Consider the following 27,620-nt stretch of genomic DNA (forward strand, 5'->3'; position numbering starts at 1 on the left):
ATGTTCATCTTATTTATACCCTGGAGATGCGTGCACTCTTGTTTTACTCAGGAACAATGGAGAGGATCCAAAGGAGAGAGGATTCGCGCAGGCGGGATTCGGACTGCAGGACAGTGCCAACTTCTAATGGCCGCCACGAATTCATGCGAACTCCAATTTGGGCGTGCAAGTATTTCATGGAAAGTTTATCAAGTCTACTTTCAAATGGATCTAGTCTCAAGTCCATATCTATTCTTGAGCGGTCGCAATCATCATTTTACTACCAAGTCCTTTTCTATCTACGGTGCTGCGTCACCTTATTTGGGCCCAATGGTGTCACACCCTGAAGTTCTTTCCCAAGCCTAAATTGAAGTTATAAATGATCTCAAGAAAATACCGGTGTAAAGCAAGAGTAAACCCTAATAAATTAATGCAAATAATAATCAGATTTGGCATGTGGAATTTTTCTTAGTTCTACATGTCGAAATACGCTAACAAGATTTTTAGTGGAATTTTCAGAGCTCTAGAAATAATTTTAACCAATTAAAATTGAGCACAAGCAATATTTAATCCCAGGAAAATTCATTTCCTTCTTTTTCTTTTTCTTTTTCCCTTTTCTCTTTCGAATGGGCCGTCGGCCCATTCTCTCCTCCCTCCCATTACCGCTCTCCCTCCTCTCTCCCGGGGTCGCCGACAGGTAGGGCCCACCTGTCGGGCCCGTCTCCCTCCTCCAGCCGGCGCCGCCGTGCCCCGCAACCGCCGCTGCGCATCGCTCCCACGTCTTCCGGGCCACGTCGGCCACACCTACACGTGCGCCCGCGTCTCCTGCACCCACTCCCTCTCTCTCCCGCCCGCGCCCGCGCTCGAGACGGCCGGGATTCGATTTTCGAATCCCGCCTCTCTCTCCTCCCCCACTCCCCCACGTCGGCCGGCAATTCCCGCCTCTCCTGGCCACGTCCGGACCCCTCCTCCCCTATTTAAGCACCACCGCCATCTCCTCTCTCTTTTTCCCCATCTCGCCGAGTCCTCCCGTGCTCTCTATCGCCCTAGCGCCGTCGCCCTTCTCTCCACCGCTGCCGCCGCCGCTCCGGTCGCTGCTAGCCGCCGCTAGACGCCGTGCCGAGCTGCGCCGTCGACGCCGTCGTGCGGGCCGTCCCATCCACCCCTCCTCCGTCGGAATCCGCCGCCGGAATTCACTCCTCGCCGTGCGCCGGTGAGCACTGCCATGAAAGCCGTCTTCGGCCGGCACCCTCGCCCTCTCGCATTTTCCCCTCTCCCTCTAACCCCTCTCCTTTTGTTCGTTAGGTGGTTCCGGAGCTCGTCTCGCCGTCATCGCCCTCCGTCGCTCGCCGTCGTCGATCGTCGTCGGTGAGGCCCCTCCTCCCCTTTCTCCCTCTCTCCCGCGCCGGTTAGGCGCCACGCCGCCGCCTAGCCGCTTAGCCACCGCTGTCGCCATTCGCGTCGCCGCGATGCCGCCGCCCTCCACTGCCGGCCGGTCGCCGCCGGTCGCCGCCTTGCGCCGCCGCTGCGTCGAGCCGCGCTGCCGTGCGCCATGGCCGCCGGGCCGGCTTGAGCCGTCTGTGCGCGCCGGCCGCGTATCGCCCCCTCCGCCGTGCGATCCACCCCAAGTGGATCGGGGCCGTCGGTTCGGCTGCCCACGTGGCTGCCGCGTGTGCGCCGCGTGTGCACCGCGTCGGCGCCACGTGTGCACCACGTGGTGCGCCACTCCTCTCCGGTCCGTGGACCCAGTCCACCGTGGACCGCCCTCCCCGAGTCACTGCCATGTGGGGCCCGTATGTCGGCGCCGCCCCTCTCTCTCCCGGGATTTATTTATTGCGCAATACATCAATTAAGGATTTTTCTGTTTATAGTAAAAACACAGTGAATCTTCTAAAATTCATATCTAATTCATCCGAGCTCCGTTTAAGCCTATTCAAGTCTCAGTAAATCAAGAAAAATGCATAGAATCCATTAAAAATAGTTTTGTTCTCTGTTTCAGTAGTCTTATAGCCTGTTTGTATTGTTTGCTTTGTATGTCGCTTAGATTCCGGCTCTCCCGACGCTCCGGTGTACTTTGAAATAGTCGCTGAGGTTCCTCCAGCAGCAGAGCATGGCAAGTCATGCTTGTCACTTGATCATGTTGATCCTATATTGCAAATGCTCCATTGTTTTCCTTCAAATACTGCATTGTTTTATAATATTACCATGGGATTTTTACCTACTGTTATAGCCATGTTATTTTGTACCATGTTCCTTTGTTAGCTTGGGATATAACATGACTAGATATTGGACTAGGGGTTGCTTAGCCATGCTTAGTTCAACTAGCACACAATGGGGAAAATTATATTTAACATATAGACTTCAGGTTCTAGTGTTGATGTTGGATTAGAGCCACCGTCCTGGTGTCGCTTCATTAAAATATGTTAAATGGTGGGCTATGGGTGCATGGTTTTTGCTAGTCGCACCCATGGCAATTAAGGACCGGTTCGCGGGAAACCCTGGAAGAATTCCTCGTACTTAGCACAAGCCAGCGTGGGCAACGGCTGGGCTTGTAGTGTAGTTTCCCTCTAGCTGACGCATCTAGGCAAGGGTGAGCGTGATGGAGTTTGGATGGGCCCTGCGACGGCCTATGCGGCTTCCGGATTCACCTAGGCACGAGAGGGGACTGCCTGCTGCCTTGCGAGGAGTGGGGGTGAAACCTGAGGTGTGGTGTGCTTGGTTAGAGGGGGTTATGCGAAGGGTCCTGTCACGGCCTCTTTCCGGTATGTCGTGGTGGCATGTTGGCGCACGGAAACGTGTCATGGGGCTGTGTCTTGGGGTACAGTTGTACACCTCTGATCAGTGTAAAACTATTTGAATAGCCGTGCCCGCGGTTATGGGCGGTCGACCAGATTCACCGTGATTAGTTCCACCCTAGTCTAGTCCAATGGAATTGAATAGTATAGGTGGATGGTTGGGCCTGTTGCAACGTGGTGCAGCGTTGGACAGTGGATGTTTAATATTGATTAATTATTACAAATGTTTTACTGCTTCCAACTACTGTTTATAAATGCTCGCTTTATGCAAAGGAACCACTATAGCTATCCCTCGATATTTCCCTGCATCATACCCCTATTCCGGTATGACTTGCTGAGTACAGTGGGTAGTACTCAGTCTTGCTCTATTTTCCCCCAAACCCTAGAGTTTGAGTATGCGTCAGATGGTGGCTTCTCCGACGAGTAGGCTTCGTCCGTGTGTTGATAGAAAACACGAGGCCTGGGAGATCTGCTTAACTCCAGTGCAGGTCCAAAACTCGCCTTTGGATGTATGAGCGTGCTAGTTGATTTGATCCTGCAATCAACAAGAAACAAAGACAAAGAAACCGTGATTAAATCCATAAATGATAGCCGATCGGCTAGATGCCGATGACATATCATTTATCTTTGAGCCGATGTCATGTGTCAATTGTTAAGTGAACAAATTAGAACTAAATCTACTCGATCGGCTGTAGATATCAATGATATATAATCCTTATATCGATATATACTTGAATCAAGTGATTGGGATAGATCGGTCACCTTGCCGAGACAGTAAATCACTTAGATCGAAATATACATTAATAATGAGATTATATATATATTCATAGCATAGCCGATTAGCTGGATCTAGCGTGCATCGGCTAATACTCCGATACTTCTTTATATTAAGATATTAGAGCAAATAGAATATACTAAACAGAAATCTAATATACTTAAACGCAACAAGATCTTAACATAAAGGGCGGATCTAACATGTTAATTGAGCATGTAGGATAAAGGCAATTAGATCAGATAAGATCGGCTGAAACTCCGATACTACCCTAATCGGCAACCAGTAGGCAGGCTAAAGATTGAAATTCTAAGCACGACTTAATAGATCAAACTCAACTGATACAGCATTAAGTTTGAAAAGAAGAACAATATCTAGACAATCAAGCCGCTACATGTTTCATAGAGTGGTGGATATCTCGTATAATCTAAGCCAGCATCGTTATTTCATCTAATCAGCTGCCTTCTGGTAACAGATGTTAGCCGATTGTAGGTTAAATGACGATGTTGTCAAGGATTATGCAAGATATATGATAACTTGACGGATTACATAAACAAGATTAGAGTATCATAAAGATGGAAGCACTAATCTCGAGAACACAAGCCGCCATAACGAGTTTTACCTCTTTTTGAAGATCGAAATCGATGCAGCTCAACCCGAAAGCAATAACTCGTCGAAATAAAACCAAAGCAAAGAGGGTGGCGATGCGCCGAAATTGTATTGAACGTGTGTGTTGAAAATTACATAGGGCTCGGGGTCTATCTATACCCGAGAATTACAAGATATGTCCATACCGGAGACGACCACTATCTCTAACAAACTCTAAGATACCATAAGTCTTTGCGGCAGATTTTTGCCCACATTTATCTCTAAGGAATTTACATAAAATATCCTATTTAATAGATACAATTGCCTTCCCAGGACTCTATCCATGCGTGGCAATCATCTTGAAGCACATCAACTCGAACCCAATGTCGCACTCGGGTCGTATTATCGGAATCGGCTGTATCACTTAACCAGTCCAACTCAGACTTAGTCGATCCTAGTCATAGCCGATTCGGACTCCAGCCGATTCTTACTCTGTTTCCGGAAAGAACCCTTATCTTCGATTCCAGTTCGATTTAATCTTCATCTCCGATGCTGATATTACCAAATTTGGTCGTTAACACATGCCCCGCAAGTCCGGGATATTTGGTAATGTTCCGGCTTTGCCGTGTATCGACTCCGAGCAAGTTTCGCACTCTGCCGTTTTCCCGATTGTTACCCTAGCGCTTCAAATACTAACCATTACCCCCGAGAAATCTCACACCGTGACTTCCGTTTTCACCGCTTAAGCGAAACTTTACCCCCTCTCTCTCTAGCGATTCCTCCGACGCACAAAGCGATCCCCAGGCGACTTCATCTCCGGCCAAATCTCCGCCTGCGACGATGTCGACCTCCGCCAGCCCATCTGCCGCACCATCAGCCGAATACGCTGAGGTAAGTTGCCATCGGCTAGATCCCCTTTTTCATCATTGGATCGGCCGAATACGCTGAGGTAAGTGGCCTTTTTGCTAATGTGGCTAGAAAAATTCCTCTTTTGTGGATCAAGCTGTGGCCCCACAACCAACTGGCAGTTCGTAGCCGAAGCCTTGGAAGCCAAGAAACAATTTCCTTTAGGCAAAATCCTCCTCGGCTACTTGTACCAAATGCTGAATAATGCTTTGGCTAAGTTAGCTGTCGGCTCAGTAGTCGGAGCAGGTGGACCATGGTGGCTGCTACAGACTTGGTTGAATCTAATAGTCATGAAAGTCGTTAATTGGCCATCCGTCACAGAAGCCGAATTTCCAAGATTAGAGCCGATTATAGAAAATGACGAAGAACGCACTCATCGTCGATGTATGTCATACGGAGAATACGCATCCACACCATCCGATGCTGGAGCAAAGTTATCAGCCGAACTGCTCAAAGATTGGTTCTGCAGTTTGGTTTCCCTATGAAGATTCAGCAGACCTTGAGCTCCCATCAGATTTCAGATTCGAAGACATCAATCATGAAAGATTCCAAACATCCAGAGAAGTCTTCACAGCTGCAATCACCCCATGCATTCTTCCAGTCGGCATCCATCAAGGAAGAAACATCCAAGCCTCTTATGAATTCTATATCCAAGCCTCTTATGAATTCTATCATCCAATGAGTTCAGCTAGACAGCTTGGAATGGGCCAACTCCCAATCGGCTTATTCTTTGCTGATAAGATCCAATGCCGAGGAGAAATTTCATCAACCTTGATGATGGATCGGCTGCTCAACCTTCCAGGACCCCCTCTGGGCAGCATTGAAAACATAGAGCTAGCAATGTTCAGGAGCAAAAACTTTGATAGATGGTGGGTGAATGGAAGTTGCATCTATTTCATCAACCGGCTTCAATATACATGACAGACCTCTTTCCAGATGTTGTCCCTCAAGTAAGTTTTTTATTTTACTTGATTTTATTTGAATAACTGCTTAGCCAATTTATCTTAACTAATCTTTTCTTTGATTTGTAGACAACAGAATCCTCTCCTCCTCATCAAAGCAACAGTGGTAGGGACATCACCTACGCCCCAGGCTTAATTCCTAATGGAGGTGGGCCATCTCCTCCTGTCATCGGCTATGATGCCCCCAAGACTTCAGCTCTTCTTCAAGGGCTTATCAAAGAACCAGCCGATGCCGGTAAGAAAAGGAAAACCAGATCATCGGCTGTAGATACTTCAGCCCCGGCTCCAAAGAAGAAGATTAAAAAGAAAGTTAAACCAGCTGATGATCTACCTGCCCTAGATCCATCCATTGAACAAGCTCTGGATGAAGAAGAAATCGGAGAAGATGTTGATCAAGCCGCAGCCGAAGTAAGCGATATTGAAAGAACACCATTGGCTTCACCTGAGCAGACCCCTCCAACTCCTTCTGCTCCAACTCATTTTACAAGAGTAATCAACCTTTTCTAACCACTTTTGTAATCATCTCACTTTATGGCCGATTGCTCACATACCTGGTAATTGCAGAAAAGGAAGGCTGCTGTGAAGAAGAAATCAGCTCCAATGACATCTAAACCAGCTCCACCGGTACAATAGCCTTAATTCTTTCATTAGTTAATCTTAGCCGATTTTATATAACACCTGTCTATTTTCAGCCTCCTTCCCCTCCTATTCAACAATCATCAAGCGATCGGACCCCATCGGCTGTAGGGAGTCATCACGTAGAAGAAGAAGTTCAACCAACTGCTCCGACTATCCCAGTAAATTTCTTATAACCAACATCTGCAGATCGGCTATGCCTATTCGATCTCTAACTCTCTTTAAATCATCATTGCAGGTCTTAGCCGATCTTTTCTCTTTTGATATTAGAGATTATCTTGATGAAGAGACAGAGGTTGACACTACTAGCAAAGCTCTAGCTCCTTTGTCTGATGACGTAAAGAAAACTCTTGAAGACATCTCTCATCGGCTAGAGACATCGTCACTAGACAGCCTAGTAGTCGACTGTGGATCAATTAGGACTCGTCTTCATGAGGTCCAAACTCAAATCCCAGATGAGTTAGCCGATATCCTTACTCCAGCTATTTATCTTGAACAACATTAATTTAAACTGGAAAAGGCCAAGCTGAGATTAGCCGAGCGTCGAGAGCGCAAAGACATTGAAGCAACAATCCAGGCTAATCGGCAACTTGTTCATGAAGAAAAAGCCAAACTCGATCAATTATCTGAAGGCCCGATCAAATCCAATATTGACCGGCTTGAGGCTCGCAAGATTGAACTTTTAGCGCAACTTCAAGAATGCAATGCCGAACTGGATTTAGAGCACAAGAAGCTAGCCGATCTCCCACAATCTATCGAAGAATAAAGAGCAAAGTTAAAATCGGCTATCAAGAATGTTGCTGATATGACCAAATCTCTGAAGGTCATTCCTGGAACCGATGCTCAAGATGCCCAAGCCATAGAAGAAGTAGAACAAATTAGGCAGAGAGCTATATCGGCTATCCAGCGATACTTATCTCAATAATTTTGTAATCGGCTAAAACATTCCGATTAATATGACATATAAGCTTTGCTCAAAAATTTTGCCAAAAATTTTGCACTGTATTGTGTCTGTACTGTGATAGATTAGTGTCTGTACTGTGATAGATATATATGCCCCCCTAGTTTTCAAATGTCAAGAACATTGATAAAAATATGAAACAACTAAGGGCAATATAGCAATATCGGCCATTGTACATCGGCAAACCTCAACCGATTACAAAAAACAACTAAGGGCGATATAACAATATCGGCCATCTCAAGGCGATGCAAACGCACCGGCTATCATGTATCGGCAATACTAGCCGATCATGCGTTAACCCAAACACTTGGGTAATATTTCTTCAAATACTTGCCATTAAGCGCTCGCCCATAAACTTCACCATCGAGTCCTTGCAACATGTATGCTCCTTTAGACACAACCTTATGGATTTGGAATGGCCCTTCCCAATTTGGTGACCACTTGCCGAATTTGCTATCCTGGGTTCCAATCGGCAAAATCAATTTCCACACAAGCTTACCTTCCGAAAAAGTCTTAGGTACCACTTTCTTATTATAATGCCGAGCAACACGTTCCTTATCCCTAGTAACTTTTGCAAGTGCTCGCAATTGCGACTGAACCAAGTCCTCTCGTTCATCGGCCATAAGATTATAGTACTCATCGGCTGTTAAATCATTTTGCAACTCTATTCTTCTTGAGCCGATTTGAACTTCCCATGGTAAAACAGCTTCATGTCCATAAACAAGCTTATAAGGAGGAACTTGGATTGATCCATGACAAGCCATCCGATAGGACCACAATGCTTCGGCTAAACGGGTATGCCACTGCCGAGGATAATCAGAAATTTTCCTTTTAATCAACCTGATCAAACTTTTGTAGATGCCTCGGCTTGCCCATTAGCTTGTGCATAATATGGTGAAGAATTCAATAATTTGATACCCATACTATCGGCAAATTGAACAAACTCAGACACAAAGATTGAACCTTGATCAGTTATAATAGTCTGAGGAATACCAAATCGGTAGATTATATGTTCTTGGACAAACTGTATTGCATCTCCAGAATCAGCCTTCTTCAAAGGAATCGCCTCTACCCATTTGGTGAAATAATTAGTTACCACTAATATAAACTTATGTCCTTTACTCGATGGTGGATTAATCATGCCGATCATATCAATTCCCCATCCTGTGAATGGCCATGGTTTAATGATAGGATTCATAGCCGACGCTGGCGCTCTCGAATTGCACCAAACTTCTGACAATCTTGACAACCCTTGTAATATCTGAAACAATCTTCTAACATCGTCGGCCAAAAATACCCTGTACGCCGAAGTAACCACTTCATCTTATGAGCCGATTGATGAGTACCACAAATTCCCTCATGAACTTCGCCGATTGCAACTTTAGCCTGATCAGCGCTCAAACACTTAAGTAATACTCCATCAATCGTTCGATAATAAAGCTCATCATCCAATAAAGCATATTTCAACGCCTTATATCTTAACTTCCTAGAAGCCGACTGAGATGGATTTCGTAAATATTGATGCACATCATATCTCCAATCATCGGCCGTTATGGCAGCAACTTCAATCTGAACATCTTTGATCATCGGCTTATATCCCGATGCCCCTTGAGCTAAATCATTGGCCTCAATATTCTGCTCTCGAGATACATGCTTCAAAGTCACTAGCCGAAACTTCTTCATCAGTTCTTGGCACTTCTCATTATAAACTAACGTATCATTCTTGCACTCATATTCTCCTGCCAACTGACTGATAACCAACAAAGAATCTCCCATGATTTCAATAGCATCAGCTTCAACCTCCTTGAGCAATTGCAACCCTTTAAAAACTGCCTCATACTCAGCTTGATTATTCGTCGCATAAGGTTTAATAGTATAAGCAAACTCAAAGCATGCCCCCGAGGCAAAATTATAACTAAGCCGATACCACAACCATGAGCACAAACCGATCCATCAAAAAATAAAGTCCAGGGCACAATCTCAACCGAGCCGATTGAATCATCACGATAGTCAACTATGAAATCGGCTATAGCTTGCCCTTTGACTGCCTTCGGCGACTCATACCGAAGATCGAATTCAGTTAAAGAAAATATCCATTTTCCAACCCTTCCTTTCAAAATTGGAGCCGACAACATGTACTTAACAACATCGGCCTTACATATGACAGTGCATTCATTGGACAACAGATAATGCCTTAACCTTGTACATGAAAAATATAGGCACAAACATAACTTTTCCACAGAAGAATATCTAGTCTCTGCATCCAAGAGCCTACGACTTAAATAAAACACAACTCTTTATTTTCCTTCAAGCTCTTGAATCAAAACCGAGCCGATTGACTTCTCACCGGCCGACAAATATAACCGAAAAGGTACTCCTTTCTGTGGAGAAATCAAAACTGGAGGAGAACTCAAATATTCCTTAATATTATCCAAAGCTTTTTGCTGCTCTGCCCCCCAAGTAAACTGCTGATTGGCCTTTAATCGTAATAATGGCGTAAAAGGCTCTAATCTTCCAGATAAATTAGAAATAAACCTTCTAACGAAATTAATCTTGCCGATCATCTCTTGCAATTCAGTTTTATCCTCCGGAGGCTTAATCTTCCTGATCGCACTGATACTCCTTCGAGTAATCTCAATTCCCCTCTCATGAATAAGAAATCCCAAGAACTGACCAGCCGACACACCAAAAGCACATTTTGTCGGATTCATCTTCAAGCCATATTTCCTGGTTCTCTCAAAAACCTTCCTCAAATCGGCTATGTGGTCCTCTATCTCTTTAGACTTAACAAGCACATCATCAATGTAGACCTCAACCAACTAGCCGATTAAATCATGGTATATATAATTCATAGCTCTTTGATACGTTGCTCCATCACTTTTCAAGCCGAAAGTCATTACAACCCACTCAAAAAATCTGATTGCACCGGGACACCTAAAAGCTGTCTTATGAATGTCTTCTTCAGCCATAAAAATTTGATTGTATCCAGCATTTCCATCCATAAAACTCAAAATCTTATGCCCTGATGCAGCATCAACCAGTTGATCGGCCACTGGCATTGGATATTCGTCTTTTGGGGTAGCTTTATTCAAATCTCTAAAATCAATGCATACCCTAACCTTGCCGTTTTTCTTGATAACAGGAACTATACTAGAAATCCACTCAGCATATCGGCAAGGACGAATAAAACCAGCATCATATAAGCGTTGAATCTCAGCCTTAACAGGCTCAAGCATATCGGCTTTGCATCTTCTCGGCGGTTGCTGATGTGGCCTAACCCCGGGTTTGATAGGTAGCCGATGTTCAACAATCGATCGGCTGAGTCCTGGCATTTCATAATATTCCCAAGCAAAGCAATCTCTAAATTCTTTTAAGAGCTCTATCAACTTGGTTCTGAATTCTGCACATAAATTTTTACTAATAAATGTTGGTCTTGGCCGATCGCCTGGACCTATATCAATTTCCTCCAGATCATCGGCTGACATAAAACCTTGACCTTGTTGATCATCTACTGTTTCCTTGGTGTCGACGTTCGAACCTTCCACGACGCCCTCAAAATAATAGCTTGGGTTCTCCATCTTCAATTGGCTGTATATCAGAATCGGATACTTTTAAAAAATCTCCATCCCAGACCTTTCTAGATAAACAATCAAGGCCATCCATCTCCCAAAGAGCTAAATCAGCACTAGCAACATTGACTGACCTGTCAGCCAGCACGATCTCTACCTTGTCGCCTTGCCATTGAATCAAGCATTGGTGCATGGTTGAAGGAATACAACAATTAGCATGAATCCAATCCCTTCCAAGCAACAAGTTATAAGAACCCTTCCCATCGATGACAAAGAATGTTGTAGGGATTGTTTTACTGTCGACTGTCAGCTCCACGTTCAAAACCCCTTTGGTTTCTGATGGATTGCCACAAAAGTCTTTAAGCACCATGTTCGTTTTAATGAGGTCTTCGGCGTTCCTACCCAATTTCCTGAACGTAGCATAAGGCATCAAGTTTACTGCAGCCCCACCATCGATCATCATCTTAGACATCGGCTTCCCATTGACATAACCGTTTATATACAATGGTTTAAGATGCCGATTCTCTGTCCCCTCAGGCTTTTTGAACATTGCTCGCTCCGGTGACAAAACCAACTTAGCCGATTCCTCTTCTACCTCGTCTACATCGGCCTGATCAATCCCGAATTCGGCTGGCAATGTAAAGACCATGTTAATTGGTGCTGTGACAACACTCTTCCCTTTTGCCAACCTTTTTGCCTCTTCGGCTGCAACATCATCGGCTATAGGAACCTGATTCTTAACACGTCATTCCTGTCTTGGCTTTGCTTTCTTTAGCCGATGGTTAATTTCCTGTTCAACCTCTTGAAGACGCTCCCTGTTCCTCAACCTTTGAACCCTTCTCTTCTGATTCTTCGTGAAAATACCAGAAGGACACCATTGATTTGTCCTAACTATCTCATCCTCCTGACCACGACCTTGATTCACTGGGCCCAATCTTTGATGAACAGACACTCTTTCCTACCTCAGCCGATTACTCCTATTATATGACCGGCTTGAGCTCCCAATGATATCACTACACCCAGGGCAGTTTTCGATGGACGGTAACCTCATCCCTTCATTCCAGCAGAATCTAAAGAACTCACAACCCCAATGAGGATCAAAACCATCGTCGTGTTCTTCATAATGCCTCTCCTGCTGCTTGTCATACTTCCTCTGATATTTGTTGATTATCTTAGCCGAACTCACTTGAAAACCCTTTGCACGGACCCTATCGGCTGATTGGCCAGCTGTATGTACCATATTAACAGGAAAAGGATTACCATCGACCTTCATTGGTTTCTTCGAATCATCAAACTTGATTTTTCCTCCCTCAATAGCCGTTTGGATTTGCTGCCTGAAGACCTTGCAGTCATTAGTCGTATGAGACCCAGAATTATGCCACTTACAATACCTCTTCTTGCCCAACTCTTCAGCCGATAGAATTGTATGTCCAGCAGGAAGTTGAATCTGTTTTTCTCGAAGTAGCAAATCAAATATCTTATCAGCCTTAGTTATGTCAAAGTCATACATTTCCTCTTTTCCTGAGCTCTTCACCCATTGGCATGGTATAACCTTTTTGCTCCTGACCCACTCGGCTGCCGCTATTTCGGAATCATCATCCTCATCATCCGATCCATACATATAAGAATAGACATGATTAATCTTCCTAGAGTTCTTCCTAGCATCTGCGAACCTTTGTTCATGCAAAGCTACCTTCTGTGTAAGATGTGACAAGCTTCGAAATCTTCAGATGAGAATTTTTCCCTGATCGGAGCAATCATCCCTTGAAACGCCAAATCGGCTAACTGGGCATCGGTCAAATTCAAGCTGTAACATTTATTCCTCATTTCCCTAAACCTTTGAATATACTCATGCACCGGCTCATCATGCTTTTGCTTGATTGACATGAGATCAGACAGCTTCATCTCGTGAATCCCACTATAGAAATAACTATGAAACTGCTTCTCTAAATCGGCCCAACTGTTAATCGACCCATGTGGCAGAGAAGAAAACCAAGTAAAAGCCGACCCAGCTAATGACAACCGGAATAACCTAACCCTCAAAGCATCTATGGCCGATGCCTCACCACACTGAGCTAAGAATCAGCTGATGTGCTCATAAGTCGATGTAGTATCCTGTCCTGAGAACTTTGAGAAGTCTGGTACTTTAAACTAGTTAGGGAAACGAACTCTTTCAAACCATTCAGGATAAGGTTGTCGGTACAAATTCCCAGTTTCTTTTGGTTTAAGCCCAAATTGCTCCCTCATTACATCAGCTATCACATCGGCCCATGGTCGTTGCTGAGGTGATCCTTGAGGTTGTTGTGGTGTAGGCTCAAACTGGTTGTAGAACTGAGGCTGAACCGATCCTGCCTGTTGGTACTGAACTTGGGGTGATGGAGGCTGATATTGATAACTCAAATTGCCCCCCGGTAATTATGAAGGTTCGGCCGAATACCACGCCCCAGATGCTCAGGAATAACTTGAGGCACCACCGAACCATCCGGTTGCACATGATGAACCAAGTGTTCCGGGACCACCTGATTTGCAGGGTACTGCACAGGCTGACCACCAGGCATTGCAAACCCAGCCGACGCGTTCATTGGGGCTTGCTGCTGAATCGGCTGAACGACCTGCTGTCTCAACGGTGTCTGCTGAATCGGCTGTAAAGCCGGTTGCCTTGGTGGCGTCTACTGAACTGGTTGCGCGGCCTGCTGAATTGGGGATGCTTGTTGAATAGGCTGCACAACCTATTGCCTGGACGGTGTTTGTTGAATCGGCTGCTGCTGAGCCGAATTAATAGCATTTTGAGGAGGTAGAAACATAGATGCAACCTGGTCTTGTGTTAACTGAGTCACATTCGGTCCAGGATGCTGTGATTGCTCTCTTACCAATAATTGGGGATTGATTAATTGACCTGAAGCTGATGACGGCGCTGCAGGTGCTGGAGCCAATGCTGGTACCGTCGACTGAGCTGGAGGAGTTCCCCGAGTAAGTGGATGAACATCGGTAATCAAAGTCCGATAATTTGGAAAAGTACCCCTTTGCAAATAGACTGGGCCTGCAGCCTGATGTTCAGCTATTGAACCATCGGCTACCGATTTCATCATATTTGACAAAGTATTAGTTAATACTCCAGATTGATTGATCAAAGCATTATACATAGCATAGTCGACCCGATCTTGAAAGTTATTGAAAAAATCATGGAATGCATTGTCATTCTGATTAAGATTTCCCCCTTGCAGTCCCTGAGTGCCGTCACCTTGAACTCCATGTACTCCATGAGAGTAGTCACCCTGGCTCTCCTGAGTCGACCCATCTATAACACTTTTGTCACTCGGCTGGGCTGATCCGTCTAGAACTTGTTTCTTTTCTCCCTCTTTAGACGAACCGATCCCAAGATCCTCAGGAACCACCTTCACCTTGTACTTCTGAACAAATGTGCCCTTGCAAGTTTGCATGAACGAGCTTAAAAATTGATCTCGTGCTTGCTGCATCATTGCATTGAAGTCTTTCTTCTGTTCGGGAGTGAGCTTCTCTGGATCAATGGGCACAACGTTTCCTTCATGGACGTCAGTCAAACCGAACTTCTGAGTCTTTTCCTTAACATTACCCGGGCTGGCCGACGACGGAGACAGTGGTGGTTTCTCAGCCATGAAGGAGGCTGCCTTCTGACTTCTAATCGGTCCCACCGGGCGTGCCAATTTGTGTTGACGAAAAAATCGAACACACCGGCCTAGGAGATCTGCTTAACTCCAGTGCAGGTCCAAATATGATGAGATGCGGGCGTGCCAGTCAGTTTGATCCTGCAACAGACAAGATATGCAAATAATAAACAAAACAGCCGATCGGCTGACAAGCCGATGGAGTAGTTCCAGCCGATGCCGATAATAGCCGACGCCGATACCAGCCGATAGCGATAGGGTTTAAGCAATCGGCTATATGTCCAATATAGATGATGATATAAATGCAATCGGCTGATAATAATATAATATAACAATAACATAATCCAATATAAACCAATCGGCTAGCAATGATATGATAGAATAAGCATTGATCCGAAGGTTGAAGTATACATCGGCTGGAGGTCCGATGTCATAAAATCCACATATTAGATTAAACAGTGAAACCTTTGTTGTCATAGGCTAAATCCAACATGTATACAATCCTTATAAGCCGATGCAACGTCCAGATTACTCATCGACTGAAACCCCGATGAAACCCTTATTGGCAGTCAAGAAGCAGGCTAGATATTATGGTTCTAAGCATGACTTAGTAGATCAAACTTAACTGATGCATCACTAAGTATGAAAAGAAACATAATATCTAGACAATCAAGCCATTGACTGAGTTTTCAGGGTGGTAGATGTCTAAGCTAATATAATCTAGCAAGGCGATTTAGACGATACCGGCATAAACCCTAAAACGAGAAGCAGCCGATAGAGCTAAATTGATATGCTAAGACTAGATTAACAGACACATATGATGAATAGGTAGGCAAATATATCATCCAAACCAGAGCAATCCAAGAGGTCGAATGTACTGATGCAGCCTTGAACAACGCTGATGTAGACGATACAATTGCCTGGGTCGACGGAACATTGGACTTACCCCTTCGCCAGAGATCGAACACCGATGCAGCCCCGCGTCAGGTGCCAAGTCCCGCCGGACGATAAAATAAAGTAGAAAAGGTAAAAGGTGGCGATGCGCCGAATTGTATTGATCGTAGCGATAGATTACATAGACCCCGGGTGTACATATTTATACCCAAGGGTTGATACAAGTCCTTGTCGGGCAAGAAAGAAACTAACCTAAAGATAAAAGGAAAATATAAAGTCCTTATCGGACAATAAACACACTTTCTTAAATATAAAAGGAAACTAACAAACTATTCCTAATTAATAGATAAACTGCCAGGCCGCATCCTCTTTAAACTCGGTCACTTAGGGATAAGCTCCCTTTAGTAGATTGATTTCCTTAACCGAAGATAGCAGGAATCCGACTATTGGCGACTTGATAACTCCCATCGGCTGATTCCGAGATGCTGCAGCTCATAATGATTCTAAGCCGATGGCGTCTTTGCCGATTACCAAATTTCACTGTTAACACATGCCCCCCAGTTTTGGAGTATGAGGACTCATGCTCCAAAATTCTCTTCTGTCTGATCTTGTAATCGGCTTTCATTAGCTGATACTGATGTGCTTGCCCCCCGAGCCGAGATTGAATGATCTTGGCATTGACTTCTTCTTCAGACATGTGGATATAAAATTCGTGGTCCCACCGGGCGTGCCAATTGCGTGTTGATAGAAAACACGAGGCTTGGGAGATCTGCTTAACTCCAGTGCAGGTCCAAAACTCGCCTTTGGATGTATGAGCGTGCCAGTTGATTTGATCCTGCAATCAACAAGAAACAAAGACAAAGAAACCATGATTAAATCCATAAATGATAGCCGATCGGCTAGATGCCGATGACATATCATTTATCTTTGAGCCGATGTCATGTGTAAATCGATTGGCAATTGTTAAGTGAACAAATTAGAACTAAATCTACTCGATTGGCTGTAGATATCAATGATATATAATCCTTATATCGATATATACTTGAATCAAGTGATTGGGATAGATCGGTCACCTTGCCGAGACAGTATAAATCACTTAGATCGAAATATATATTAATAATGAGATTATATATATATTCATAGCATAGCCGATCAGGTAGATCTAGCGTGCATCGGCTAATACTCCGATACTTCTTTATATTAAGATATTAGAGCAAATAGAATATACTAAACAGAAATCTAATATACTTCAATGCAACAAGATCTTAACATAAAGGGCGGATCTAACATGTTAATTGAGCATGTAGGATAAAGGCAATTAGATCAGATAAGATCGGCTGAAACTCCGATACTACCCTAATCGGCAACCAATAGGCAGGCTAAAGATTGAAATTCTAAGCACGACTTAATAGATCAATCTCAACTGATACAGCATTAAGTATGAAAAGAAGAACAATATCTAGACAATCAAGCCGCTGGATGTTTCATAGAGTGGTGGATATCTCGTATAATCTAAGCCAGCATCGTTATTTCATGTAATCGGCTGCCTTCTGGTAACAGATGTTAGCCGATTGTAGGTTAAATGACGATGTTGTCAAGGATTATGCAAGATATATGATAACTTGACGGATTACATAAACAAGATTAGAGTATCATAAAGATGGAAGCACTAATCTCGAGAACACAAGCCGCCATAACGAGTTTTACCTCTTGTTGAAGATCGAAATCGATGCAGCTCAACCCGAAAGCAATAACTCGTCGAAATAAAACTAAAGCAAAGAGGGTGGCGATGCGCCGAAATTGTATTGAACGTGTGTGTTGAAAATTACATAGGGCTCGGGGTCTATTTATACCCGAGAATTACAAGATATGTCCATACCGGACACGACCACTATCTCTAACAAACTCTAAGATAACATAAGTCTTTGCGGCAGACTTTTGCCCACATTTATCTCTAAGGAATTTACATAAAATATCCTATTTAATAGATACAATTGCCTTCCCAGGACTCTATCCATGCGTGGCAATCATCTTGAAGCACATCAACTCGAACCTAATGTCGCACTCGGGTCGTATTATCGGAATCGGCTGTATCACTTAACCAGTCCAACTCAGACTTAGTCGATCCTAGTCGTAGCCGATCCGGACTCCAGCTGATTCTTACTCTGTTTCCGGAAAGAACCCTTATCTTCGATTCCACTTCAATTTAATCTTCATCTCAGATGCTGATATTACCAAATTTGGTCATTAACACCGTGCAGTCGAGGATGCCTGTGGAGTGGGGATCCCGCTGCGGTGCAAGTCAAGGCTTAGCCCTAGTTATCTTTTAATTTTCCGCTGCATTTATGTAAGACTTTTATAATGTTTGTAAGACATGGATCTGTATGTCAACTTTGTTGTTGGTGTACCCCGGCCAGTCCTGGACGGGGATTTTAATGCACATTCTGCTTGGAATTCTATTCGGAAATTTCTGGTTGTGACAAGTTGGTATCAGAGCCGACCTTGACCGTAGGACAAGTCAAATGGAAAAACCTAAGAGCCCTCTGAATCCTTTTCATTGCATATGTTCATTGCAATTGGATTTGTTCCGAGAAAATTGGGATATGTTCTTGTGGTTCAAGGGAAAAATCTTGGTCGCTCGTTTAAGTGAGATTTGTCAAATCAAGTCAGTCTAGGGTTTTAGTAAAATTATATGAGATTTATTTGACAGTCAGTCGGGATTTGATGGGAGGAGTGCATTAGGTCCTAACTCAGGAATATGGGTTGCAAGGTATTTATGCTCTTATTGTTATTATTAGTAAGTATCTAATTTCTCATTATTTTATCGCTATGTAAGTCTGTCTTATTTATTCGCTCTCATGCAAAAATGATCTATGCATAAAATTCCGCTCTTATTCGCTTATTTTATTTGAGTCCTTTACTGCTTCATTTAGATTGGATTTGAGCATGCATTGATCCTACCCCTTTGTCTTCTCTAAATGGCCGAGCACCCACCCAACCACCGCGAAGAAGGCATGGACGATTTTGTGGCAGAGTTGGCTCACATGACCATGGTGGTGGGCTACCACAACGCGCCGGAGTACTCGACTGTTCCGCCGCTCAGTGGCGAGCTTCCTTACCATGTTCGTCTGGAGGTTCATGGCTATGTGGGCACCTGCCTCGCTAACATGGTGGTTGAGGCATCTGGAGGCACAGCAGATCACGCCTGTCAGGAGGCAGCATATCTGATGATGGCCAGACTTCGTGAGCGCCACAACTACATCTTCTGCAACACGGCATACCGTTTCCACCCTCGCCGAGCAAGTGGTGACGGTGTCAGCACCTTCCGTCCGACAGCGGGCAAGAACGACACCACCTTCGGTCACTTGTGCGCCGTGATGAGGGGAATGGACAGGATGCACTCGGATATGCACAAGGCGTCCAAGGCCTTGAATGATGGGAAGCTCGTGAGGATCATAGCTCTGAAGGATGAGATAGCACGCCTGAAGAAGGAGAATGCTCAGTTGAAGGGTCTCCCCATTCCCGGAGGAGTTCGGATCCGCACCACGCCCCGCAAATCGACGACTGCACCCGTGCGCATTCAGCTTGCGCCCAGGAACCCACCTCCGCCCGCAGCTCCCGCAGCTCCTCTAGTTCCGCCTGCAGTTCCCGCAGCTCCTGCAGCTCCAGCTCCAGTCCCGGCTCCAGTCCCAGTGTCAGCTCCCTGCGTCCGCTCTCTCCTTCGCTCCAGCATCAGCCGCCAGGGGTCCAGCCAGTGGCAATGGAGGTTGGTTGCCTGCTACTCCCAGTGGCAGCCGCGACCACAGCAGCAGCAGTTCCAGTGGCTTAGAGCCGAGCAGTGGCGAGACGTATCTGCCAGACTCCAGGAGCCGCTCAGAGGGACCTGGCGATGAGCAGGAGGATGCCTTCGACTCCACCTACCGCAGGAGCGGTTCCGAGCATTAGGCTCATTTTCCCTTAGTTTACTGACTACTTAGTATTTGTCTATTAGTTTGTGTGTTTAGGTTTGTTCGCTTGTGGGTCAGTCGACGGTCGATATCATGTGCCTATGATATGGCTGTCTTAATAAGGATTTGCTTGCTGTTTTAAGTGTTTCAATTCAGATCAGAACAATTGCAGTTTAAATTCCTATAAAATAAAGCTTAGTTCCTGAGCATCTGTTTTTCTTCTTTTCCACCCCCTCCGTCTGCTCTTCCTTCAGATGGTCAACACCAGGAATGGCAGCCGTGCAGCAGGTGAGGGCAGCAACGGTGAAGAACGCACTGACGGTGGGCATCCCAACAGCGCCTCCGGCAATGGTCCGCCCCCGCTCCCTGAGAATCCGACTCTTGCCCAAGTAATGGCTCATCAGACTCAGATGATGGCAGCCATGATGCAGCAGATGCAGCACCAGCACCAGCAGATGCACCAGAGGATGCAGCAGCAAGCCGAGCAGCAGCAGCAGCAGTTTGGTCCCCCTCCCCCTCAGTCCAAGCTGCCGGAGTTTTTACGCGTCAGGCCACCCACCTTCTCCAGCACCACCAACCCTATGGAGGCAAATGACTGGCTCCACGCCATAGAGAAGAAGCTCAATCTCCTACAGTGCAATGATCAGGAGAAGGTTGCCTTCGCCACACACCAGCTCTAGGGTCCCGCGTCAGCTTGGTGGGACAATCACAGGGCTACCCGTCCGCCAGGTACGGAGGTCATTTGGGCGGAGTTCTATCGTAGCTTTAGGAAGGCGCAGGTGCCCGACGGGGTCGTGGCACAAAAGAAGAGAATTCCGGGCACTCCACCAGGGCAACCGGACGGTGATTGAGTACCTCCATGAGTTCAATCGCCTAGCGCGATATGCACCAAAGGATGTCCGCACTGACGCAGAGAAGCAGGAGAAGTTCCTAGCAAGCCTAGATGACGAGCTGACCAACCAGTTGATCTCTGGAGACTACGCCGACTTTGAGAAGCTGGTTGACAAGGCAATCCGTCAAGAGGATCAGCGCAACAAAATGGACAGGAAGAGAAAGGCAGCGCAGTTCCGGTCCAACCAAGGAAGTCACCAGCGACCGCGCTTCACTCCCGGACCGCGCTTCAGCTCCATCAGCCCAAGCCAAGGAGACTGGAGCAAAGCCAGGGTCCTGTTTCAACTGTGGCGAGCGTGGCCACTTTGCTGACAAGTGCCCGAAGCCAAGACGTGCCAGGCCAAGGTTTGTCAACCACGCATCTGCAGAGGAGGCGCAAGCAGCACCAGAGGTCATACTGGGTACGTTTCCTGTCAACTCAGTCCCTGCTACAGTACTTTTTGATTCTGGTGCAGCGCATTCTTTCATTTCAAAGAAATTTGTGGGGATGCATGGGTTAAGAAAAGAAGAGCTTAGTACACCAATGAGGGTTCATACCCCGGGAAATAGTTCAACCTCGGTCAGTTATAGCCCTTCAGTGCTAATAGAAATACACCGATCACAATTTCTAGCCAACCTCATCCTTCTCGAATCCAAAGACCTAGATGTCATTCTTGGGATGGATTGGCTGACCAAGTTCAAGGGAGTCATTGATTGTGCGAATCGCACAGTCACCTTGACCAATGAGAAGGGAGAAACCGTGGTGTACAAATCACCAGTCTCACCGAAGCAGAGAATCTCCTTAAATCAGATTGAGGTGGAAAACCCTGTGACCACCGAGGAGAAGAGTTCACGGAAATTGGAGGATATCCCCATAGTCTGCGAGTATCCAGAAGTGTTCCCCGAAGACCTCACTAGCATGCCACCCAAGAGAAAGATTGAATTCCGGATTGATTTGGCACCAGGAAACAGCCCCAATTTACAAGAGACCGTACAGAATGGCAGCCAATGAGCTAGCAGAGGTCAAGAAGCAGGTTGATGAGCAGCTGCAGAAAGGGTACATTCGACCAAGTACTTCACCTTGGGGTGCTCCGGTCATTTTTGTGGAGAAGAAGGACAAGACGAAGAGAATGTTCGTCGATTATCGCGCACTCAATAAGGTCACAATCAAGAACAAATATTCTTTGCCGCGGATTGATGATTTGTTTCATCAGCTGAAAGGAGCTAAAGTGTTTTCTAAAATAGACTTGCGATCAGGCTATCACCAGTTGAGAATTCGGGAAGAGAATATTCCCAAGACAGCCTTCACCACTCGGTATGGGTTGTATGAGTGCACGGTTATGTCTTTTGGACTTATCAATGCACCCGCATTCTTCATGAACTTGATGAACACAGTGTTCATGGAGATTCTGGATAAGTTTGTGGTGGTATTCATCGATGACATTCTTATCTATTCCAAATCGGAAGAAGAACATGAGCGACATCTCTGTCTGGTACTCGAGAAGTTGAAGGAGCACCAGTTATATGCCAAGTTCAGTAAATGCGACTTTTGGCTATCGGAGGTCAAATTCTTGGGTCACGTCATTACAGCTCAGGGCGTGGCAGTCCATCCGTCGAATGTGGAGTCAGTTACCAAGTGGACCCCACCTAAGACTGTGTCACAGATTCGGAGTTTTCTTGGACTTGTGGGTTATTACCGTCGGTTCATTGAAAATTTCTCCAGGATCGCCAGACCCATGACTCAGTTGCTTAAGAAAGATGAGAAATTTAAATGGACAGCTGAGTGTGACAAGAGTTTTGAGGAGCTCAAGAAGAAATTAGTATCCGCCCCAGTTCTGATTTTGCCCGACCGGACGAAAGACTTCCAAGTCTATTGTGACGTGTCCCGTCACGGGCTTGGATGTATTCTAATGCAAGAGGGCAGAGTGGTCGCTTATGCCTCACGGCAGTTGCGTCCGCATAAAAGGAACTATCCGACACATGACTTGGAGTTGGCAGCGGTGGTTTATGCTTTGAAAATCTGGAGGCATTATCTGATTGGCAACCGCTGCGAAGTATATACGGACCACAAGAGTCTGAAATATATCTTCACCCAACCTGATCTAAATCTCCGACAGCGAAGATGGTTGGAGTTAATCAAGGATTACGACATGAGCATTCACTATCACCCGGGCAAAGCCAATGTGGTGGCAGATGCATTAAGCAGGAAGAGCTACTGCAATGCTTTGTGCACCGAAGGCATGTGTAAGGAATTGCAGCAGGAGCTTGAACACCTCAACTTGGGGCTTGTAGAATACGGGTACGTGGCTGCCCTAGAGGCACGACCTACGCTCGTGGATCAAGTCGGAGCAGCTCAGGTAAATGATCCTGAAATAGCGGAGCTGAAAAAGAATATGAGGGTCGGAAAAGCCCAGGATTTCCACGAAGATGAACATGGCACAATCTGGTTGGGAGAAAGATGGTGCGTACCTGATGACAAGGAACTAAAGGATCTGATACTCACCGAGGCTTATCAGAGTCAGTACTCCATTCATCTAGGCAGCACCAAAATGTACCAAGACCTCAAAGAAAAGTTCTGCTGGGTCAGCATGAGAAGGGAAATAGCTGAATTTGTCGCACTCTACGACGTTTGCCAACGAGTGAAGGCAGAGCACCAAAGGCCAGCAGGTTTGCTACAACCTCTTCAGATCCCGGAATGGAAATGGGAGGAGATTGGAATGGACTTCATAACATGACTGCCCCGGACATCATCTGGCCACGATTCAATCTGGGTAGTCGTGGATCGACTCACTAAAGTTGCCCATTTCATTCCAGTGCATACCACGTATACAGGGAAGAAATTGGCAGAGCTGTACTTGGCAAGGATCATGTGTCTGCATGGAGTACCCAAGAAGATTGTATCTGATCGAGGGAGTCAGTTCACCTCAAAATTTTGGCAGAAGCTGCAGGAAGAATTGGGGACCCGTTTGAATTTCAGCACAGCCTACCATCCGCAGACAGATGACCAGATCGAAAGGGTCAATCAGATCTTGGAAGATATGCTGCGGGCGTGTGCACTCGATTTTGGTGGAGCATGGGATAAAAGTCTGCCTTATGCGGAATTCTCGTACAACAACAGCTATCAGGCCAGTCTACAGATGGCACCATTCGAAGCGTTGTATGGCCGGAAGTGCCGCACACCTCTCTTCTGGGATCAAACAGGCGAACGTCAACTGTTCGGAACAGAAGAGTTAACGGAAGCAGAAGAGAAAGTCAGTACCGTCAGAGAGAGGCTGAGAGTTGCCCAGTCTCAACAGAAGAGCTACGCGGACAACCGCCGAAGGGAGCTCACTTTTGAAGCAGGGGATGATGTGTATCTCCGTGTTACTCCGCTCCGGGGAGTGCACAGTTTCCAGACGAAAGGCAAGTTGGCACTACGCTTCGTGGGACCATACAAAATCTTGGAACGAAGAGGAGAAGTCGCCTATCAGCTAGAACTTCCATCCAACATGATCGGCATCCATGACGTGTTCCATGTGTCCCAGTTAAAGAAGTGCTTGAGGGTACCCGAAGAACAAGCCGATTCGGAGCACATTGACATCCAAGAAGATCTGACCTATGTGGAGAAGCCAGTTTGTATCCTTGAGACCAGTGAAAGGAGGACTAGAAACAAGGTCACCAGGTTCTGCAGGGTTCAGTGGAGCCACCACTCAGAAGAAGAAGCAACCTGGGAAAGGGAAGATGAGTTAAAAGCCGCCCATCCGCACCTCTTCACCAGCTCTTACGAATCTCGGGGTCGAGATTCCGTTTAAGGGGGGTAGGTTTGTCACACCCTGAAGTTCTTTCCCAAGCCTAAATTGAAGTTATAAAATGGTATCAAGAAAATACTAGTGTAAAGCAAGAGTAAACCCTAATAAATTAATGCAAATAATAATCGAATTTGGCATGTGGAATTTTTCTTGAGTTCTACATGTCGAAATACGCTAACAAGATTTTTAGTGGAATTTTCAGAGCTCTAGAAATAATTTTAACCAATTAAAATTGAGCAAAAGCAATATTTAATCCCAGGAAAATTCATTTCCTTCCTTTTCTTTTTCTTTTTCCCTTTTCTCTTTTGAATGGGCCGCCGGCCCATTCTCTCCTCCCTCCCCTTCCCGCTGGGCCGGCCGAAGGCCGAGGCCCAACTGAGCCGGCCGCCTCCCTCCTCTCTCCCGGGGTCGCCGATAGGTTGGGCCCACCTGTCGGGCCCGTCTCCCTCCTCCAGCCGGCACCGCCACGCCCCGCAACCGCCGCCGTGCATCGCTCCCGCGTCTTCCGGGCCACGTCGGCCACGCCCGCGCGTGCGCCCGCGTCTCCCGCACCTACTCCCTCTCTCTCCCGCCCGCGCCCGCGCTCGAGACGGCCGGGATTCGATTTTCGAATCCCGCCTCTCTCTCCTCCCCCACTCCCCCACGTCGGCCGGCGATTCCCGCCTCTCCCGGCCACGTCCGGACCCCTCCTCTCCTATTTAAGCACCACCGCCATCCCCTCTCTCTTTTTCCCCATCTCGCCGAGTCCTCCCATGCTCTCTATCACCCTAGCACCGTCGCCCTCCTCTCGGTCGCCGCTGCCCCGCTCCGGTCGCCGCTAGCCGCCGCTAGACACCGTCTTGAGCCGCGCCATCGACGCCGTCGCATTCGCCGTCATGCGGGCCGTCCCGTCCACCCCTCCTCCGTCGGAATCCGCCGCCGGAATTCACTCCTCGCCGTGCGCCGGTGAGCACCGCCATGGCCGCCGTCTTCGGCCGGCGCCCTCGCCCTCTCGCATTTTCCTCTCTCCCTCTAACCCCTCTCCTCTTGTTCGTTAGGTTGTTCCGGAGCTCGTCTCGCCGTCGCCATCGCCCTCCGTCGCTCGCCGTCGTCGGTGAGGCCCCTCCTCCCCTTTCTCCCTCTCTCCCGCGCCGCTTAGCCGCCACGCCGCCACCCAGCCGCTTAGCCGCCGCTGTCGCCATCCGCGTCGCCGCGACGCCGCCGGCCGGTCGCCGCCTTGCGCCGCCGTGCGCCATGGCCGCCGGGCCGGCTTGAGCCGTCCGTTCGCGCCGGCCGCGTACCGCCCCCTCCGCCGTCCGATCCACCCCGAGTGGATCGGGGCCGTCGGTTCGACTACCCGCGTGTGCGCCGCATGTGCGCCGTGTCGGCGCCACGTGTGCACCATGTGGTGCGCCGCTCCTCTCCAGTCTGTGGACCCAGTCCACCGTGGACCGCCCTCCCCGAGTCACTGCCATGTGGGGCCCGCATGTCGGCGCCGCCCCTCTCTCTCCCGGGATTTATTTATTGCGCAATACATCAATTAAGGATTTTTCTGTTATAGTAAAAACACAGTGAATCTTCTAAAATTCATATCTAATTCATCCGAGCTCCGTTTAAGCCTATTCAAGTCTCAGTAAATCAAGAAAAATGCATAGAATCCATTAAAAATGGTTTTGTTCTCTGTTTCAGTAGTCTTATAGCCTGTTTGTATTGTTTGCTTTGTATGTCGCTTAGATTCCGACTCTCCCGACGCTCCGGTGTACTTTGAAATAGTCGCCGAGGTTCCTCCAGCAACAAAGCAAGGCAAGTCATGCTTGTCACTTGATCATGTTGATCCTATATTGCAAATGCTCCATTGTTTTCCTTCAAATACTGCATTGTTTTATAATATTACCATGGGATGTTTACCTACTGTTATAGCCATGTTATTTTGTACCATGTTCCTTTGTTAGCTTGGGATATAACATGACTAGATATTGGACTATGGGTTGCTTAGCCATGCTTAGTTCAACTAGCACACAATGGGGAAAATTATATTTAACGTATAGACTTCAGGTTCTAGTGTTGATGTTGGATTAGAGCCACCATCCTGGTGTCGCTTCATTAAAATATGTTAAATGGTGGGCTGTGGGTGCATGGTTTTTACTAGTCGCACCCATGGCAATTAAGGACCGGTTCGCGGGAAACCCTGGAAGAATTCCTCGTACTTACCACAAGCCAGCGTGGGCAACGGCTGGGCTTGTAGTGTAGCTTCCCTCTAGCTGACGCATCCAGGCAAGGATGGGCGTGATGGAGTTTGAATGGGCCCTGCGACGGCCTATGCGGCTTCCGGATTCACCTAGGCACGAGAGGGGACTGCCTGCTGCCTTGCGAGGAGTGGGGGTGAAACCTGAGATGTGGTGTGCTTGGTTAGAGGGGGTTATGCGAAGGGTCCTATCATGGCCTCTTTCCGGTATGTCGTGGTGGCATGTCGGCGCACGGAAACGTGTCGTGGGGCTGTGTCTTGTGGGTACAGTTGTACACCTCTGATCAGAGTAAAACTATTCGAATAGCCGTGCCCGTGGTTATGGGCGGTCAACCAGATTCACCGTGATTAGTTTCACCCTAGTCTAGTCTAATGGAATTGAATAGTATAGGTCGATGGTTGGGCCTGTTGCAACGTGGTGTAGATGTTTAATATTGATTAATTATTACAAATGTTTTACTGCTTCCAACTACTGTTTATAAATGCTCGCTTTATGCAAATGAACCACTATAGCTATCCCTCGATATTTCCCTGCATCATACCCCTATTCCGGTATGACTTGCTGAGTACAGTGGGTAGTACTCAGTCTTGCTCTATTTTCCCCCAAACCCTAGAGTTTGAGTATGCGTCAGATGGTGGCTTCTCCGAGGAGTAGGCTTCGTCCGTGCCGTCGAGGATGCCTATGGAGTGGGGATCCCGCTGCGGTGCAAGTCAAGGCTTAGCCCCAGTTATCTTTTAATTTTCCGCTGCATTTATGTAATACTTTTATAATGTTTGTAAGATGTGGATCTGTATGTCAACTTTGTCGTTTGTGTACCCCGGCCGGTCCTGGACGGAGATTTTAATGCACATTCTGCTTGGAATTCTATTCGGGAATTTCTGGGCGTGACAAATGGGCCATATGTCGAGTTGGGTCCATTAGGGACATGTCCAAGGGTTTGAGCACGACCCCAACACCCCTGTAGTTATTCTACCCCCCCCCCCCCCCTCTTCTTATACCTTTAGCCGCCGCCAAAATCAATTGGGTTTTGTTTAGATCAAAGTTTAGCTTCGCTACTTTGCCGTGTAATCCCGTGATCGGTTAG

At 46.7% G+C, this 27,620-nt stretch overlaps 1 pseudogene; it reads left to right on the plus strand.

Annotated features, from left to right (window-relative positions):
• Positions 1-27,620, plus strand: LOC127783032 (uncharacterized; annotated as a pseudogene).

The sequence above is a fragment of the Oryza glaberrima genome, chromosome 8 (assembly GCF_000147395.1).
Source record: "Oryza glaberrima chromosome 8, OglaRS2, whole genome shotgun sequence".
Classification (NCBI taxonomy): domain Eukaryota; kingdom Viridiplantae; phylum Streptophyta; class Magnoliopsida; order Poales; family Poaceae; genus Oryza; species Oryza glaberrima.